The sequence below is a fragment of the Meleagris gallopavo genome, chromosome 3 (assembly GCF_000146605.3).
Source record: "Meleagris gallopavo isolate NT-WF06-2002-E0010 breed Aviagen turkey brand Nicholas breeding stock chromosome 3, Turkey_5.1, whole genome shotgun sequence".
In the NCBI taxonomy this organism is placed as follows: Eukaryota; Metazoa; Chordata; class Aves; order Galliformes; family Phasianidae; genus Meleagris; species Meleagris gallopavo.
This window is the reverse complement of record NC_015013.2, coordinates 2,069,911-2,091,052: the sequence shown is the minus strand read 5'-3', so window position 1 is coordinate 2,091,052 and position 21,142 is coordinate 2,069,911. Positions and strand designations below refer to the sequence as shown.

The 21,142-nt window shown below is 39.3% G+C and overlaps 1 long non-coding RNA gene across 2 annotated transcripts in view; it reads left to right on the top strand.

Moving 5' to 3' along the window:
• The first annotated feature begins 1,728 nt into the window (after nucleotides 1-1,728).
• LOC109366541 overlaps nucleotides 1,729-21,142 on the top strand; it is a 60,610-nt gene continuing 41,196 nt past the window's right edge. For both annotated transcript variants that reach the window (XR_004159092.1, XR_004159091.1), the window contains exons 1-2: nucleotides 1,729-2,144; nucleotides 6,489-6,528. This is a non-coding gene — a long non-coding RNA (uncharacterized LOC109366541). The remainder of the gene's footprint in view (nucleotides 2,145-6,488; nucleotides 6,529-21,142) is intronic.

Below are 21,142 nucleotides of genomic sequence, written 5' to 3'. Positions count from 1 at the left end.
TTCTCCAATATAAATTATATTAGCCAAGCTCCTGGATATATATCTGTATATCCATTGATTAAACAGCAACCCTGCCTGTGATGGGGGTTTGGAACTTGATGATCCTTGAGATCCACTAAAACCTAAGCCATCCCTTATTCTGTGAGAAACAGGGTGGGGAGACAAGAGTGGCTTAGGTTTTTTTGTTTTTTGAAGAGACATCTGGTTATATGTTTTAAGCTTTTGAAATTATTGGTGGGTTAAATTTGTAGTTCTTTTTCATTGATGACGTGAAAATTTTATGATTTAAAAAATAACACTTTAAATGTGATTTTAATTAGAATTATTAAAATAAAACTTCAAAGCTCTTGTTAAAGTGAATAATTCCTGCCTCAATTTTTACTAGCACTGATGCACTTTTACTAGTATTCACATAGCCACTGCGAAGGGACAGAAAAGGCAAGGAATTCACAGCTGGAGGGTATTTCTCTAAGTCTTTACTGTTAATGTCAAAAACAAACACACACACACACACACAAAAAAAAAATTCTTTAAGAACAGAAATAATATGACAAATACATCCCAAGTTCCCACTCTCCATTTTCCAGGTCACAAACTTTTGGTCTCTAACTTTTGTGTGTTGTTCTGGTAGCTGACATTTTCAGATGAGAAATACCAATACCATTTGTGAGGAAGAAGGGTAGTAGGGAATGGAGATGGGGAAGGCAAAAGTACTGCAGGCCCCAAGAAATATGGAAGGTGAGCAGTGGCAGAAGAAGAGCAAAGAATTGTGAAGTGATCAAATTATTTTGATCAAATTTGATCAAGTTAGTTTGTTTTCCAAACATTAATATTCATAGGATGCATGGCATGTGTGCATGTAAGTAGGATAAAATCATATAAAATAGTCTGCCACATCCCGAGGCTGTATTACTCATGCCTAAACATTTTCAGGGAAAGAACTTGTTCTTTAAAACACATGGTGATTAAGGACCTCTACTCTTGTTTGGCAGCATATTATATTGCTTAACCGTCATTATTTGTTTTCCTAATAGTTAGTATAAATCTCACTTGAGGCAGTTTAAATCCACCCTTTGTTCTATTCACTGTGGAAAAAGAGAAGCAAGCTATGCTTCTTCTCTTTGCAGCAGGCTGCTACACATTTGAAGTTTCAGTGCTAACACTTAACTGCTCCTTTCTCCAAAATTTATAACCCTTGCTTATTCAGATATATTTACTATCTGCTGTCATGCCCAACAGTGTCAATCTTAAATAATCTACTCAAAACTGCCCACAGAACTCCACTTGAGACCACTACAGCATCAGAATACTACGAAAACAGAATCAAAGAATCGTGGAATATCTTAAGTTGGAAGAGACCTTAAAGACCAGCTAGTTTCAAATCCACTGCAATTGGCAGGACGCCCAACCCAGGCTGTCCAGGGCTCCATCCAACCTAGCCTGCAGGGATGGGGCCCCCACAACTTCTCCGGGCAGCCTGTTCCAGTGTCTTAGCACCCTCTGAGTAAAGAATTCCTTCCTAACATCTAGCCTAAATTTCTCCTCTTTTAGTTTAAAGCCGTTCCCCTTTGTCCTATCACTACTTGACCATGTAAAAAGTTGGTTCTCCTCCTGCTTATAAGCTCCCTTCAAATACTGGAGAGCCTCAGTGGAGTTTCCCCAGAGCCTTATCTTCCCAAGGATGAACAAGCTCAACTCCTTCAAACTTTCTTCACAGGAGAAGTGCTTCAGCCCATAGATCATCTTTGTGGGCCTCCTCTGGACCTCCTCCGACAGCTCTGCATCCTTCCTGTGTTGGGAGCCTCAGGAACAGTTTTAAGGGAAGTGACATTTGTGTCTACAGCAAATATTGTTTTGTAGAGAGAGCTGACCTTGGTAGTTTATCTTGCTTTTGCAAGAGCTTGTTTTGAAAGCAGGTGTTTTACTTGGGTTTTGTATCACGCATTGGCCGCAGGGGTACAGTGTGCAAGTGGAAAAATCCCTGCAGACCCTGGGGAGAATAAAGCATGAAAGAAGCTGCGGTGAGGAAGAGAGGGAAAGTGCACTTTGAAGCAAGGGATGCCCTGCTGGCACTATCTATCGAATCCACTGCTGGCATGTTCGTTCTTTCCCCTTTTCAGCGGTTTGTTGTCTCTCAAGGATCAGTAAGTAATAGTGTGCTTGCTTTTGTAATTTTTGCTTGCTGCTTACTGGGATTATCTAAAATGAACGCCTGTGTGTGAGTGTGTATGCCAAATAAAACTCATAATCCTCTGTGCTGCTCTGAATGCAGTGTTTGCTTACCTGTGCTCCTGAGACATCCTGTCTCTCAGATCCAAACATACCCTGAAACATCTGGTGAGCATCAGGCCCAATAATGCTCTACCTGTAGTTGGTCTGTTCAATAACTGGACCAAGAAGTTATATCATTGTACTCTAGGAATCTCCTGGATTGGTTGCAGCTGACCATGCTGTTTTCCCAGCAGATATCTATGCTTGAAATCCCCCATCAGGCTGAGATCCTGTGAGCATGATGGCTCTTCTAGCTGAAGCAAGAAGGCTTTGTCAGCAGACTCCCCTTGATCAGGCTGCCTATAGCAGACACCAACTACTGGATGTCCTTTACTGGTCTGATTCCTAATTCTGACTCACAAACTTGGTTCAGGCAGAATTTTTCATCTACATTTTTTCCACACGCTTGTGTTTTTAAAACATGAAAATCCTAGCGCCAAGCACAGAAGCCTTGCAGAAATCAGTACTCAAGAAATTATACTTTTGTTTTGAGTTTGCATAGATTTATGTTATTGCACAAGTCATCAAATACTACTTTGAATAGAAATGTATAACTGTAGATTCTGAATTGTATTTTAAGTGAAATTTAGTTGAAGTCTGTATTTTGTTCTATTCTCCTTGTGAAGTTTTTTCATGCTAGTTCATTATCAGATTTGTTAAAACTTCAAATGGTGTTTAATGAACTATTCTAATTTTATCCTTTTTCATGAAGTGAGATATAGGACTGAATTCTTTCTATATTTCTGCAAGGCTATAGCAGAGATAAATTTATCCAATATGCATTCATAGTTCTCCTAAATACGTTGCATTAGCTATCCTGTGATATTGCATAGAAGAGCCAAAAATAACTTGTTTTTCCAATGTCCTCATCTACTTCCATGACAAATATAGTTGGTGAATGTAAATTAATGGCTATTACATTGTTTGCTCTGCATTTCACTTATTTTTCTAGTGAATGGCTGACCTGACTTTTTATTTTGCTATTGCATTATTAACACACCTGCTGAAGCCTGCTATATTACTACTCTAGGGAAAAACAGTTGATTAAATTTCTACTTATTAAAAATAGATCTTTAGATTTAGTATCATCTTCCATAAGGCTCTTTGAATATCTTATCAAAGCTTTCTAATGCAATAAAATTCTCGACCCTCCTTACTGCCCACCAAAAAACGTCTGCCAAAATAAACTAACTGGGGAGTGAACTCTGTCTTAGTAAGATATTTAATATGTAGAATGACAAACATTCCTGCAGCTACAGTCTTAACGATTACATTAATAACGACTTGTTTTCATGTACAAAAACAACACTTTGGAGGAGGATGAACACAGAGTGAACTATAAGTGTTAAATATAGTTCAGAAATTAGAGTGCAGTCTTAGAGAAACAGAGAAAACCACAGGTATAGTTATGGGCAGAAACAGTTTCTCTTCCCTTTAGGAAGGAATGGGAAAAGATAACCAATGGCTAAAATGCTGTGCTCACGTAAGTTTCGGAGTACAAACTTTTCACACGCATTCAACAAAGAGGCACTAAGTATACTGTTAACTTGCTAATAGATGCATTGCCAACAGGCTGGCAAGGGAAAGTGCTGTTAGCAGCAGCTGGTAGGTGATCTGTAACAGGGACAGGACTCCTCGCATCCTACTAGGGAAGAGATGGGGTGGGGTTGGGGGGGAAAGAGGAAGAGGAGGGGGGAAAGTCAAAGCCTTGACCATTTTTTTTGTTGCCTTGACAATAGCAGTTTTGCTTTATGAATGACATGGAAGGATCTGGTTAATGTGCCTTTTAGTTACCAGTTAAAGAAAAAGAAACACATGTTAATGACATGAGAGTCCTGGAGAGATGTGGCAAATGAGAAGCAGTATTCATCAGGCACCCACAGTAGGAACAGCTGCTTGATATTGCCCATGAAAGGAAATAGAAAGAAGAGAAAATAAAACAATACAAAAGAAACAACCAGGCCTGAAGTAAGAGAAAGAAAAGAACAAGAGGAAAATTAAGTAGAAATTAGGAAAGCAAAGCCGAAGTCAGCTTTTATTGGCAGGTGTTACAATTACCATTGGAACCATTAACAAAACCCACAGCACTAACCATAAAACCCTTTGCCATTTGTCAGGTTCGTGAGGACATCTCTCTCCTCCTCTTCTCAGTGTTGCAGTACATACTGTAGTGTCGAGTTCCTGTCACAGTTCACATCCTACCATCCTAGGTGAATTAGGAGCCTTGCTTCTTGCCTCCACCCACACAGGAGGCAGGATGTACATCTTGTGTAAGAGTCTGGTTTTGAAATCCAAATTCAATTGCATGAACTTTATGTCCTTATGGCTTCAGGCAACTGCTCCTCCCAGCTAAACTAATTGTGTCACATAATTCATCTTAGAGTAACAGGCCCCCAAAACATCTTAGGTTCTTTAGAAAAAAAATGAGAAATAATAATAATTAAAAAAATGAAAAGACAAAACAAAACAAAAACAAAAAAAACAAACAACAAAAAAAACACAAAAAAACCCTAGACTACCAAACAAAAAAAAAACAAAGAGAAACATACAAAAAAAACCAGTCAAAATAAAAACCCAGACCTCACAATTTTTTCAGTGTCTGAAATATCCAACTTGCATTGCAGTATGTCCTCCAATGGCCACATCCTGTAGTGTTTACTTGTGCAATGTGCAGTTTGCATTTATTTCTGTTATTATTAATGATAGCGTAAGTCGAAATTCATTTTCTCAAAGTATGTAAAATTACATGGCTATAAGGACAAAGTAAATAAAGAGACATAGGAATGAGTCTGAAAGCTTGATTTCACAGTCAGGCTAGTTTAAAACTAGCCATGCTTTACTATCTTCAATTCATATTCATGCACAATTCCCTCTTCAAATAAAATCACCTCAGATACAAGCCTGTATCTTAAGCTGTAAATAGTTCAAGTTGGGACTGTGAGATTTATACAGTTCCAGAATAACCTATCTGCTGCTTTCATAAACTACCACAACAGAAATGAATCCTACAAGGAAAAAGAGCTAAACAGGAAAGAAGAATTGACTGCATATGGATGAGAGAGAAAAAATTTTTAAAAAGTAAGGAGCATAGGTATTGGGCAACTAACAAGAAGGCTGAAGATTCTTCAGGGATAGAATCTTACCATTTCCCTGTAATATCTGTGTAATGTGGAAGCTAGTGCAATATCTCTTAAGAGACTTGAGAGCTTTACAGTAGTGCAGATAAGAACAGCTTCTAGTTAGGGGCTTCAGGCATTTAGGACAATTTCTCTTCAGGGCAAATAGACCTCTGACAGTGGGTGTGATGTTAAATTTTCACAGCAAAATTACGAAAAATAGTTTTTTCAGATTAAGGGAAGGATTTATTAGATGTGTAAAATGGAATTGGACTGTAAAATACAGACCAGAGATATAGGAAAACAAAACAAAACATTTTGATTCTTCTTGAAAGTTAGCATACTGCATTATAAAATATTTGAACCATGACTAAAATAAGACGCAACAAATGCCTAGCAACAAGAAACTATAGGAAATGGAACAGTTACTTGCCACCATGAATGTTTTTCAAAAATTTGTTCCTCACTTGTCCAGAGCAGAGAACTCGTTTTATCAGGGCAGCAATGCTGAAAATCCACCTCTCTTTTGGAGTGTGAGTGGGGATTTCACCATATGTTGTCAATAGAATGTTTCTGAGGTTGTTGCCTGAGGGAAAAATAGCACTTTCAGAAGAGAAAATCTACAAAGAGGAAAAACCTAGCATTCACTTTTTGGATGATGAGGATGAATTAAAACACCCACTCAAATGCTGTAGTTTAAAGAAAGTTCATTGAATGAGCAATAATCATAAACAATGCAGTTGGAAGAGAATATGCTAGGTTATGAAAGAGGCTAACATATAGCAGAATCAGAAATAAACTCAGTCTGCTCTCCAGGGGACTAATGGCTACTGTTTTGCTTTGTTTCCATTCAGACATCTGTTAAATGGATATAATTATTCTTTTACACTTCACAGTAATGCTTTGTGACTTAATTACTGCTTATAAAGTGACCGCAGATTATAGGGTATTTTGTCCTAGAAAGGCACATCCTATAACTGATAATTTAACATACAGCTCTCTTCATCTCTGTTCTGTCCATGTCTTGCACTTCTACAAAACACTGTATTATTACCACCAGTATCTGAAAGCTGTAGCTCAAGTTTTTTCTTTCACCTACAGGTTAGATCTTCTACCTGGGGTATTGCATCCATGCACCATGGTAAGTCAACAAGAAGTGACACTCTTGCCTTTGGCAGGAGACTCAATTTGGAATTTCAAAAAGAGGGCAGACCTTGGTAAGCATCCATTTGTACTTCCTGACTTAGGGTAGGCAAATGCTGTATTTGTTCTTTCAAAAAAAAAAGAGAAATCAAAATATCCTCCCTATGCCACACTTGTACTATAACACAAAAAAGTTTGAGTGTGTGCATCTGCATTTTATATATGTATGCATGTAAACAGATAGATATATAAATGCAGAAAATTTTGACCGAGAATATAGTTAAGACAGTCATTATCATGACATTAGATATGGCAATTGAGCAATACCTCTTATAAGGTGTAACAATGCCAGACAGCAGATTCTGCTGCTAGACTCATATAGCAGTCTTCCACCCTAGAGCTTGGGCTAACTCCTTTACATCAGCTTCATTAAGATCATACAGAAGCCACCTTTACAGAGAAAAATAGAAATCACTAATGAGTTACACAGAAAAACTCTCATCCACCTAGCTAGGGAATGCATTAAGACCTCTTCCCTTCTCTGATACTCCAGGAACATAACAGAATTTGAAATTATGCTAAAGCCAAGTTCTATGCAGGATTCAGTACAGATTGTCTTGCAGTAGCTGAACTGTGTGACTTCTGGTAGCACTTTCTCAGGAGCTCTCCTTGACTAATGCAATGAAACAACTTAAAGGGTGTGATTTCCATGGGTGGAATTGGTTAAATATGTGCCCAACAACTTTCTTCATTTTACCTCAGGGGATAGCTTCCTTGGTCATCATAAAGCAGTTGAGTTGCATGTTTCTGAAACAGTAGTGCAGTGTAAGAACAATAATTACACATAAATGGATTTTTCATGTCTTTACCTTTACTGAGGTTCTAATTCTCAATGCCCCAGTTGGTACCTGTGGTTAAAGAGCCTAAATTCCACTTGCTAACAAACACAACGCTTAAGTTGTAAACTTTGTATGCCTAAGGAATTATAAGATGTTAAGAGTAATCAAGTGCTCAGGAATCTACTAATTTTAAACATACTGAGTTGTCGTGGTTTTATGATTTGTTACCGGTATTCCATGTCATATCATGATGCAGGTAGTTGGAGTTAATACTGCAGCTCTGGTCTCAGAAGAGAAGATTCTACTACAGGTCACAGAAGACTTCAATATTATGTTTTCATTTTCTGTTTTGAGGGAAAGATAGAAAACTGACTGGGAGTCATGAGACCAAGCTCTTTCTTTCTGCACATCTCCCTAGCCGTCTCACCTACAGCATTAGAGTAAGACCTTTGATATTGTACACACTCTCTCTCTCATTTATTTGATTTATTAGCTTCAGTTCCAATTATTGTATTATGTTGTGCTATCTCACATTCCACCACCATATTTAGTAAATTAGTTTTCTTCCCTAGCTTGTTGCTGCTGTTATTTTTTTTTTCTGACTAGGCCTACTTCCCTACCTTTTCCTTCTCCCTGAGATGTGGGTCCTGGGCCTTTCTGCCCCATTAGTCACAAATGTAAGCCGAGCCATGCCAGAACTGTGATATGAGTAAAAACAAAATTCAAGTAAAAGCTACTTGATTAGCTCTCAATTAAAGTGATTTAAATGTCTAACACTGGACAATCAGATTGAGCCACAGCCTCAGGCACACTAAGAGGAGCAGTCAAAATAGCAGAAGTGCAACTGGACTGTAGCGAGGGCAAGAGCAAGTCAACCATGTACTCATGGTGCTTTGCTGGAGAAGAGGCTGTTGTGGTATTGCAGGTTGGGGCTGCATCCAATGAAACAGAACTGTAGTGCTCCATTCCACCATGGCTTAATCAAGAGACTTGAGTCTGTTAGTTCCAAATGAGGACAAAGTGTGAAGCCACTGCTGCAAAAGAAGCTGGTTGCTGTTTGGAAGTACATAAACAGTAGCATTACCAAGGAAGGAATCGAGGGAGTAATATGAGTGCTGTTTTATATCAGCACTGAGAGGCCAGATTTGCAGCTGTGCACACCGCTCTAGTGCTGTTGGTGCCTCTCTTCTGTTAGGCTGAGATTTATTCTATACATGACGTTGGTGCTGGTGGAAAAGTTCTAGCTGTTACCCAAAATATAAAATAAATCAGAAGGGCTTTAATGAGGGCAACTACAGTGATAAAAGCCTGAGGAAATATGTTTAATGCAAACAGTTAGGAAAACTGAGTGTGCAACAGGCCAATCTGATAGCCCACCCAGGATTAACTGTGGCAGCACATTATTTTCAGTCTTGAATATGAACACAAGAAAAGAAAAATCAAACTAGGTTTGAACACTGGAAGCAGTAACATCTGTTTTCTATGGATAAGTTCCTATGTGTATTCTTTGTCAGTACATAAGACACAATTACCTCAGTTTTCCTTACCCATCTCTTCTCAACACAAAATATACAGGGACTTAATATTTTTAAGGGGTCTACACATCTAAAAGAAAAGAAGAAAAACTAAATGAAATCAGAAAATAGTATAAAAAATGTTACTGAAGAAATAAAAGTTAACAGAAAACCAGCCTACTGAACACAAGTTTAGCAATAGAAGTGTTTGACTAAATACCATGAAGCTTTCTTCAGAAGTTAAACACTCTTGTATTATCTATCTAAAATATATCAGGATAATAAATGGATGACAGATACGGACATCTCCTTATGTCATCCTTGTATTATAACAGGAGAAACATCCATAGAAAAAATTAAAATGGGTCTGTTAGCTCTCTTTGCTTCTATTTCTAGATCTCTTTGACACTTGACAAGAAAGTTACTGAGGAATGCAAACAGGCTGCCAACCTCAAGTTAAAAAACCCAGACTTTTCAACACATCTGACATTGAGTGGGAAGTTCAAAATATAAAAGCATGCTGCCTGAATTTTGAAAAAGATATTAGTGGTTGGCTTAAAACACAGAATCTTAATGATGCATAACAAGCCACAGAGCTACACAGAATCACAGAATGGCCCAGGTTGGACCTCCTCCAAGAGCTATGCATCTTTCCTGTTCTGGGAGCCTCAGGCCTCCAGATGAGTACTCCAGATGAGGCCTTAGAAGGACAGAGTAGAGAGGGACAATCACCTCCCTTGCCCTGATAGTGTTGCCTCTTTTGATGCAGCCTATGATACAGTTGGCCTTCTGGACTGCAAGTGCACACTGCTGGCTCATGTCCAGCTTTCATCCATCAGAACCCTAAAGTCCCTCTCTGCAAAGCTGCTCTGAAGGAGCTCTCAAAGACTATAAACATATATCTTGTATTGCCCTGACCAAAGTGCAACATCCTTCACTTGTCCCTGCTGAATCTGACTGGATTCTCATGCACCCACTTTTTGAGCCTCCCTGTGTCCCTCCAATTTATTTATTTATTTATTTATTTAAAACTGCTGAAAACTGCTGGGAAAAACTGAAAACTCGGAAAATAATTGCAAGATCATAACAATATTCTGATTAAGTTAAGTTTAATCATGGTCTTTCCTTTGTATTTGGGCAATTAGACATTTTCTTAAATTCAGAGAAAGTCTTTGGAGATTGCAGGAATATCAGAGAGAACAAGAAATGGCCAATAGTGATTTAGATTTAGAAGACAAAAATGCAGTGTTTAACAATGGAAATCACAATCCTTGTCAAAGCAATTACATTTTTTTCAAGTTGGACATAAGTTACTGTCTTCTTTTGACAGTAGTAATATTGGCAATAGCTGTGATATTCCAATGGTATAAAGAAGCAAAGATTGAAAGAAGAAGGCAGAGATTTAGAAAAATAATTGGAAGACAGACAGAATCGCAGGCGCAAAGTGCCTTTCTCTGGGTCTGAAGTGTAAGTAGCAAAGTTCAAAGTTAAATTCAAACTAAAAAAAGCTCCTTTAACTGGGCCATATCTTTCAGATTAGGGCACTGTGCCTATGGAGCAGAGAAATATAGACAAGCTTGTCTCTGTGGGGCAGAAGCAGAAAGATGGTCTTTCTGGAATACAGAAGAGGCCTCAGAAATAGGTAAAACTAAGAAGTGCCATAAAACTGGTATCACTAATATATCCATATTCTTAATGCCTAACAGATGATTCCGGAGTTTTTGATTTGTGCTCATCTTTAGAAGGTGTTTTGCATGACAAATTTTTGAACTCTTATTGTAGCAAACAATTAAAAGATTTGCAGTAAAAGAAATGCACTTTCAATCTAAGGAGAGGTTAATTTCTCCAGAAAAAGAAATAATTGTATTCAACTCTGTAATACTGTTTCCAGGTAATAAATTTTGTAGGCAAAGAAAGGACTTGCTGCAGTAAGGTGAATAACAGTGATACCAATGAAAATGCTAGCACTAGAGACTGGTCTTTGGTACCAAATTTAAGAAGTAGCTTTAGCTCCCACTAGAGAAGGTAAAGCAGCAACTTACACAAATAGCTGTACTGTTGAACATCAAGTAGCCAAGAAAAGAACCTAGGAATCAGTTCCATGTCATGCATCTGAATTGCTAGGCAGTGCTGCTTCCTTTTGTGCCAGTAACAGGTTAATCTCACTCAATTCAAATGTTCGCAAGCAAACTTTGAGTGGAAGCTTTTATAAGTAGTCCTTTTTATAAATTACCAATCCAGTTTTTCAAGAACCATCAGTCAGATTTTACCCTTTCTGTCCTCTTGAAATTATAGCTGTCAATGACCGTAAATTAGAACAATAGAAGAAACTGAAGTTATTAAGTAGATAATCTCTTTTCTTGTAATGCTAAATGTGAATCACTATTTGCACCGAGGACAGTCTACATATAACAGGTATCATGGAAACATACCAACAAAATTTAGATAAAATTACAGTGTTTGATTAAGTGTTCAAAGAGAAATGATTGAATATCTTCAAAGCTGGCACTGAGAGCTATGGGGTGATTTATCTGATAGATTTGAAACTTTTGATCAAATGAAGATTCAAAGGTTCACCAAACTCAGTTGTGTTTATGGAATTACTACACTAAAGGAAATATTGCTTTGGAGGTGGAGATCAATAGCAGTTTGTGAAAAGCCAAAGTTAGAACCATTTTAAGCTAAGACAAGCATTCAATATAGAGTTCATCATTATAGATTTTACGTTGTCTGGTATAAAAAGACAGACTGACGTTTGACCTTCACCAATTCCTGTGTGAGGGAGAGAAAATATATTTTCAGAAAAAAAGAAGAAAGAAAGGAAAAAAAGGATGACACAAAGCCCTAGAACTGGGGTGGGAAACTAGGCACATTAGTTAAAGGCAATTTATGGACATTTCCAAGCAGGCCTTGACAAGGCAGCACAAAGGCTAATGCTCACTTAGTAGTAATTTGCAAACATCTGACTGAACCAGCCTTTCTCCCAGCACCATGATCCTGTAGTCAGATAGCAAATATATGTTGCATATGTCGTGTACTAAGTAAATTACAAATCTATGTGTAGGTATAGATTTTTAATGAAATTACAGATTTAGGACTTCATCTGAGCAATGAAAAGGCTGACAAGGATTCTCAGCCACTGTCCATGGGATGAGACCTTAGCCTGAATTGTTCCCATCTCAGGGAAAATTTATTCATTAATCTCAGTGAGGAAAGGATTCCACCCACAGTGACTAGCTTTTAATGACAGGCTCAGTCATGTATGAAAAATTCTTCTTTAATATATCTTTAACTGTTCCCTTCTATGAAATGAGGCTGACACTGATTATTTTGCTCTCTTGTTTAATTTTAAACTATTAGCTTCTGGAAAAAGGACTGTAACTCCTACTAAAGAGAATAAGCCAGAGGACAGTTTTCAGAACACTGAAGTGATACAGGAATCTGAAGTTTAGTGGGCTTCAGTGAGATTTGAAAATAGAAATTAGCACTTTGAAAAAAAAATGTGTACAGTGTTTGATCCACTGAATTCTCATTCTTATAAAAAAAACCAAAAAACTGAAGTATAGTATTACAAAAAGTAGTAAATCAAGAACTAGGTAAGGAGCTGTCTGAAGCAAGCAGATAGGGAGACAAATGGCAGCACAGTCAGGGAAGGATGTTATGCAAATTTCTGAACCAGCATCAAATGTATCACCTGAAGTGCTTCCATCAGAGAATGAAGAATAACTACAGTCCACTGAGAGAGAGGGGAAGGGAGAGAGAGAGAGAGGGAAGGATGGAGGGAACCAGGTGGTTTTCAGAGTGGGTAAAAAGCTCGATCAGCAAGATGGCGGTGGTGATTCATGGAAGATGCAGCACTGTCTGCTTTATTTCCTTGTTAAGAAACCCCTTAAGAAGCCAGGCTGCAGAGGTTCCTTGGGCAGATGCTGAGCAGTGTCACTGGCTCCTGCTCCCTTCTTGTGACGGTTAATTAGAAGAATTGTAGTCCAGCCTGATTCTCGGGGGAAGGAGAACTATAGCCAGTGGGTTTGACTTGTAATATTCTGTCTGGTTTTCCTCCTTGTGATTTGACTTTAATTTATCCTGCTTCTTGAACAAGAGCACTTCTGTCTGATAGGTGAAACAGATTCTGCTCTCCTTGAAGGATTAATTCAACCTACAAACTTATCATCCTACCTGCAGGGTTATCTTTGTTTTCACTCTGAAGGGTGCAAAATTGGCTTTCCAACTCTGGCTGGCAGAGCAGTACAAAGAATTAATAGTGAATTGTATCTATTTGCTTGTATTGCTTTGGCTAGAGATTATAGCATCCATTGTTAGCTGCCATCCCAACATAGTGTGAGAAAGAACACCTCTTTGCAGTTCATCAGAAAATGTATGATCAAGAAACGAGTATTTTGTAAAGAAAGGCTGAAGCATAGCGTTTACAAATACAGTACAACACTGAGCACAGATAATCCAGCTTGAATGACTTCCCTTCTCAGTTAGGTTTTAATATTCTGGATTTTCAAATAAATAGCAACCCTCTTCTTGATTAACTTGGTTAACATTTCCAAAGCATTGCAAGATCTCTGGTAGTTAAATTTACTCACGAAAGGTAAGGAAGGAATTTTGTGCCCAATCCTGAGACCTCTCATCTCCACTCTAAAACAAATTGGCTGGTCTACAACTAATTAAACACAGAGGGGATTGAACACTGATGTCAAGATCTTCTAAATAACAACAGTCATAAGAAAGTTAATAATAACAATAACAATGTAAATTCATGGGACAAACTATCTTCATCACTTCTAATAATGTTTGAAATATTTTCTGAGGGCCACTATGAATCCTGGAGATTTTAAAGTATCTTATGCACTTGCCACAATTTCACCTCAAATACTGGAAGATAAGTAAAATGAGTCTGTGTCACAAAAGTTTGAACTCCTTGCTCTTTAGGAAGTTCTCTGCTCACAATTGACTTTAACAACTAGCAGGAACTACTTGGCTACAGACTTCCTTTGCCTTTTAAAATATCTCAATAGAAGGGAGAGGTGCATATAGCAGGAAGAAGAGGGGATGGACCTTGGATAGAAGAGTACGATGGCAGTTGATGACCAGTTTTTTCGCCCTTCTCTGGACTTGCTCCAGTTGCCTCAATGTCTTTCTTCTAGTGAGAGGTCCAAAACTGAACAAAATACTTAAGGTGCAGCCTCACCAGGACTGAGTACAAAGGGACAATCACTTCCTGCTCCTCCTGGCAACACTAGTTCTGATACAAGCCAGGATGTCATTGGCCTTCTTGGCCACCTGGGCACACTGCTGGCTCATGTTCAGCTGAGAGTTAACAAGTATCCCCAGGTCTATTTCCTCTACAGTTTTCCAGCCACTCTGTCTGCAGGATTGCTTGGGATTGCTGTGGCCGAAGTGCAAGACCTGGTACTTGGTCTTGCTGAACTTCATCCCATTGGCCTCAGCCCAGCTATCCAGCCTGTCCAGTTCGCTTTGTTGGGCCTTCCTGTTGCCAGGCAGTTTGACCCTTCTAGCCAACTTGGCATCATCTGCAAACTTACTGAAGATGCACTCAGTGCCCTCATCCAGGCCATCAATAAAGATATTGAACAAGACAGGCCCCAGTACTGACTCCTGGGAAACATCACTTGTGATTGGTTGCCAGTTGGATTTAACCCCATTCACCACCACTCTCTGCGCCCAGCCCTCCAGCCAGTTCTTTATTCAGCAGAGCGTGTATCTGTCCAAGTCATGGACTGCAAGCTCCCTCAGGATAATGCTGTGGATTAGGTAGAGTTCATCAACAGCCTTTCCCTCATCCACCAGCTGGGTCACTCGATTGTAGAAAGAGATCAGCTGGTCACCTGTCTTTTGTGAACCCATGCTGGCTAGGCCCGATCCTTCAGTTGTCCTGCACATGCAGTGTGATCTCCCTTACTTTCTGATACTTCTTAATTTCTCTACCTCCTCCTTGAGTTTCGCCACCATACTGAGCAGATCATCCACCTGCTCACACCTCGAACAGATGGAATCTCTGCTTCCCTTAACTGGCAGCAACAGGCTCGGGCGCTCGCTGCAGCCTGTTAAACTTAGACTTAAACCACCACTTTTTTAGCCAGGCACTCCATGTGAGTCTCTACATTCTTTCTTGCCAGAGCTTTCTGGCTAATGAAGACCATGGCTAGATTTGTTGCTTGGGAGGCAGCCTATAGATAAGCAAGTCTCCTGAGTGAACAGAGGTACTATGTCCTTCTTGCCCTCCCTGTTCACCTGGCCTGTGTGAACTGCTCGTTCAAACTGCCACGCCACACCCTTCTGTCGGGCTACGTCTTGTTTGCTTGTCCTATTTGCTCTGCCCCTGTGTCACTGCACTCCTTATTTTAAGATTTTATACACACAGGGTGATCCCTTTACTGATCCTGGCTCCACCCCCACAACATCAGAATGGTGCTGCCAAGCAGAGGACAATGGCACCCCTCAACCAGCAGAGGAAATTTCCTGCTTCGGCACAGAATACATCCTCCCCAAAGCCAATGCATATACTGATGGCACATACAAACGACACTACATCATGTCAGCGCCATAGTTGAGCCATCTTATTTGGTAATAAGACAAGACACAACAGAAAAATGCACCCTTCAGGAGTACCAATCAGTTACCCATTTTACTGGAAAAAATAAGAAAGTAACATCACATTCAGAAACAGAGACTTAATTTAAGTTACATAAATGTATGCATTATCAAAAGAGAAAATACTGTTAAAGAAGACAGCACTAAAATAAAAATGAGATTTTTCCGTGAATTTAACTCATACATTTCACAGATTCATTACAAAACATTCAAATTTTATGGGTCTAAGAGATAATAGTGGATGGACTTTTTGAAAAGCTCTTATTACTCCATCTCTGCAAGAAAATTCTTTCTATTCAGTCACTTTGGAACTGATGGAGCTAATTTGACTTTGTCCTAAAATCTTCTGGATGGTTTAACTCAATACACTTATTGTTTTGCTGCATATAAAATTCTCTGAAGATTTCTGACAATAAATACAGCCTAAGTATTTAGGATTACTAAACATTAACTACAGTTGGCCAAACTATTCTCCACACATACTGTGTAGTAGATATGGTAGAAGTTATACAGTTCTACATCTGGTTCCATAAGCTAAATATGCTGATTTGGGTTTGCACTTTACAGAAAGTTTGTAATATTTCTGGATTCCATGGCATATACATATGTATTTTGTATTTTAAATATATCCTAAATAATATACTGTAGCTCTACAAATTGAGGAATGCATCTATACTGAATAAGTTATTCCAGACTTGGAACCCTTTCATCAGGAAGTTTTTGAAGTAAACTGTCATCCTGTCATGTAATGAATGAAAAAATTCCTTGGCACTTAACACCATCCTGTTCATAGTATTTACAGTACAGAGCATTAGTTGCCAGAGCAAAGATTTACGTGGCGCATCATCTAAATAGCTAGATTAGATGCATCTGAAAACAACTTGCCATCCCATTCCTAGTTGTCATTACCATTTTGTTTATTACTCCATGACAGTGTTCACCAGCTCAGTCACTCATAGTACAATGTTCGCCTGCTTTGGGAAAAATCAGTGGCTGGGTAGAGGAGAGAGTCCCAAAACAGAACATACTTGATGGGCAGGCTGCAGCATGAGTGTGGAGCTATGTCTGCTAGCTGGCACAGGTTGCACTATGCAATGATATAGGCTGGGGGTACTGTTTGGGAGCAACCGTAGTAGTCAAGTGAGCTGCATGTCCTGGTGGGCAGCAGCAGCCTGGCTCTGCTCATAGTAATGTAGACAGAAGAAATGAATTTCTATCTTTACTCAGGACTTTTTAGAACACATCTCACCCAGTCTTGGACCTCCTGAGACAAGAAAGATGTTAGCGTACTGCAGAGTTTATGACAGGGCACCAGGGATGTCAAGGATAGAGCACTTGTCCTGTGAGGAGTAGCTGCAGGACCAGGGCTGATCTACCTTTAGTGGGAGCTGGCAGCAGTCATCCTGCCTGCGTGTTGTCAATACAAGATTTGTTTGACTAGATAGTGCCAAGCTCCTCAAAATGGTGCAGGGCAGGAGCACAAAGGTCAGCATATATATGAGAGATTCAGAGTAGATGTATGTTGTGGTTTTGTGATTTTTTGTTGTCAGTATTCCACATCAGAACATCCTGTGGACCAGTGGGAGCTAATGACTTTATGTTCTGGTTCCGCTTACTGTTTTTTATGGGTATTTTGAGTATCCTGATGGGTGGGGAGGTGGCAGCATCTCCGGAGGACCTGGGAGGAAGAGAAAAGGAGGTGAAGCTCCGGACAAGACCCAAGCATCTGCCTCTCTCCCTCTGGCCCTGGCTCAGCCACCTCATCTCGCCACGGAGAAAGCACGTGCTTTCCCTCACACTATCGTGGTTTGACTTGCACTTTGGGTACTCTTGTCTCTCTCATTTTTTTGATTTAGTTAAATTCAGTAAATTACCATTCCTCCGTAGATCGCTGCCATTGTGTTTTCTCTTGGTTAAAACTATTGGCTAGCTCTCTGCCCTTCACCCTCTCCCGGAGTGCACGCGGCCCGCGGCTGGCCAGCTCGTGGCAAACCGTTTGGATCCCTTCCTTTTTTTTTTCTTTTTTCTGGGGCCTGTGCCCCCTTGTCACGGACTTATATCTAAGGATAACCCCGTGACAATGTAACAGAAAGTTTTTTCCATTTGGGGGTAGCCAGGTAAGGCAGCAGGTTGCCTAGAGAGGCTGTGCAATCTCAATCCTTTGAGGTTTTCAAGACCAGCAGGAGAAAGTCCAGAACACCCTGATTTAATTATGTAGTTAACATCAATTTGAGCAGAAGGTTGGACTAGAGACTTTCTGAGATGCCTCCTAATCCAGATTCTCCTATAACCTAGTCAGTCAGCAGTGGCTGAGAACACTTATAACGTCTCACCAGCTAACAGAGGGCAGAGTGTTAAAGAAGCTTGAGATGAAAATATGACATTATTATGATGGTGTTTTATCTGTACAATATAGGACGTAAAATCCAGCGAAAACCAGACTTCAGTAGTTTTGATGTCCTCCCCAGACTGCATTTATTTTATATTCCCACAGACAAAGTTGTCTTAATCTATTTCAGACTTAGAAATAATGGGATGTGTTGATAGTAAAGCTTGTAACTTATGAAAAAAGTGCACTAACTCTCACTAGTGCACTAACTTTTATGTAAGAAGTGATGGAAAAAACAGCAATAATCTGATGTTATCTGATGAACTTTTTTTCTTAAATACTTCAAAGAGACTTGATTTGGAACAGTGCACAATCTGAAATGATGAGTTCCTTGACAGTCACCCATGGCATCAGATCCACTACTGAAAAGCTAATTATATGTGAGCTCTCTTTTGTGCAGGAAATATATATGTTATAATTGCTCACCCTAATGGCTGCTCAGAGTGCTGAATTATACACAACCTATTCAAGGCATGATATCCATTTGGCTCTTCCTTTGGCAAGCAGTATCTAACAAGCCTGCTACCAGGTACAGAAAAAGAACTGGTGATCAAGAAGTCTTGGACACATATCTCATTATTTATTAAGTTTAGGCTCTGATGATTCTCCAAAATACGTAGGAGAGGCAAAGTTAAGAATATGGTCAGCAGGGACAGTTCCTATACTCAGCATAGACGAAATCTGTGGCACTTTCTCCAATGAACAGAGAAAGTAACTTAGTCAACACCGACCTAGCAGAAAACTCAAGTTCATTTGCCTAGATAGGCTGATGTGGGCCATAGTTTACAGAAAAGTCAATAGGGCTGCTTTTCTTTGTTTCATCTGAAACACACCACACAGCAAACAGCACGCAATTCAGTTTAACTGCTTTAGCATGGCAAAGGGCTGAGTCAACTCCACTGGATAGCTTCATCACTGCTTCTGCCTAGGATATATCCTGACGAGGTGGTCTCTGCTCTCTGCAATTTAGCATTAGATAGATTCCCTCTTATGATAAAATATATTTATCTGCTACTGAATTTAACTGACCTATGACACCAATTCAAAAAACTTAGAGTCACTTCAAATGCAAACAAATAGTGAATAATGACTTTTTTATCTTTTTTTTCATATTGACAGGGCTTTTGCTAATGATTTTTTTATCTTTGTTTTCCCAAAACAGCACAGCATTTACTGAGCAATGAATTACTCATTCCATATTAAGAAAACAGTGCAAAATATGCTCAATTATTTCTTCATTCATAGATGATATTTAACCCTTTTCACACTGTAACAATCATTTTCAGACAATGGTATTTCCAGCCAGCCTGTCAGAGCACTCCTTAGTGGATTATCATAGAATCATGGAATCGTAGAATCATAGAATGGTTTGGATTGGAAGGGACCTTTGAGACTGTATAGTTCCATCCCCTGTGCTATAGGCAGGGATACTTCCCCCTAGACCAGGTTGCTCAAAGCCCCATCCAGCCTGGCCGTGAGTACTTCCAGGGAGGAGGCATTCACCACCTCACTGGGCAACCTGTTCCAGTGTTTTACCACTCTCACAGTAAAGAGTTTCTTCTTGATATCTAGTCTAAATCTACACTCTTCCCCTTGTCCTGTCACTGCCTGTCCTTATAATAAGTTCCTCCCCTTCTTTTCTGTAGGTCCCTTTCAGGTACTGGAAAGCTGCTAAATGGTCTTAGAGACTTCTCTTCTACAGGCTGTACAGCCCCAACTCTCTCAGCCTGCCCTCGTAGGGAAGGTTCTCCAGCTCTCTGATCATCTTTGTGGCCCTCCTCTAGACCAACAACTACATGTTATGCTTGTATTGGAGGCTCCAGAACTGGACGGAGTACTCCAGGTGGAGTCTCACAAGAGCAGAGTAGAGGGGCAGAACCACCTCCCTTGACCTGCTGGCCATGCTTCCCTTGATGCAACCCAGGATATGGTTGGCCTTCTGGGCTGCAAGCACATATTGATAGCTCATTTTGAGTCTTTCATAAACCAACACCCCCTAAATACTTCTGTTGAGGGCTGCTCTCAAGCCATTCTCTGCCCAGCATGTATTTGTACTTGGGATTGCCCTGACCCAGGTGCAGGACCTTGTACTTGGTCTTGCTGAACTTCATGATGTTGGCTTGGGCCCACCTCTCAAGCCTGTCCAGGTTCCTCTGGATGGCATCTCTTGCCTCTGATGTGTCAACTACATCACTCAGCTTGGTGTTCTCTGTAAACTTGCTGAGGGTGCACTGTCAAAGTTCTCTCATATATCTTGATGACCAAACAAGTACTATTGTAAATAGCATGGATGCACTCAGTTCTTCAAAGATAGCAGATTATCTGAATCTTATCTCCTATATTCTGGCTCATTTTTAGTAGCAGACCATACATGAATCTTAATTCCTTTAGGCTGTCTGTTAGTGTATAATTTAATAGCTTTTAAAGAGAAATCTAATATGAGTCCCAGCTCTATATACTTGTATATCCATACACAGCAAAGGTGTCTAATGTTTTGCCTTGCTTGGCCCACATTCATTGAAAAGGAATTGTCTTGAGTTGCATATAATATATATAATACAGTTCATGCATATAGGTAACAGAATTTTTATTTTTTATTATTATTATTATTATTATTATTATTATTTAAATTAAAACCTAGAAAAAGAGAGCAATAAAAACATAAAATTGGATGGTGGGATATTTGACCTTGTTTGTATGAAATGTTCCAATGACTTTGACAGTGAGACTTTTCTAGAAAGGCTCTCTGTGTCCAGAATGCAACAGTCCCTTTGCCTCCACCTCCTCAGCCCTCCATTGTATACTTTCTTATCATCCAATACTCCATATGGTGGTCATTTCTATTTGTTTCTTCTTAAGAAAGACAATTGCCTCCATTTTTCAGATCAAGTTAAAAAAAAAAAAAAGAAGAGAGAGAGGTGCTCTTGGGTTTGGCAGTGAAGTTTGTAAGTAAATTTAAAAGTTAATTGATCAGAGTTGATATGGATGAAGGAAGTAAGTTTGGTTACTTTTGGTACAAAACATTGTAAAAAAGGCAGGAACTAATTAAAATAAATTAAACTATTAGAGCAAAAAGTAGGAAACAAAACCTAAAGGGATACCTAAATTGTTTGTTAAAGAACTATTCAGAACTTGACTGTCCTCCCAGGTTCCTCCACCTACCACATGTCTTTTAAAAAGAAACCAAAGACAAACAACAGGTCCAAGCTTTTAAATGTTATTGTTTTGGTTTTTTAGGTTTTTTTTTTT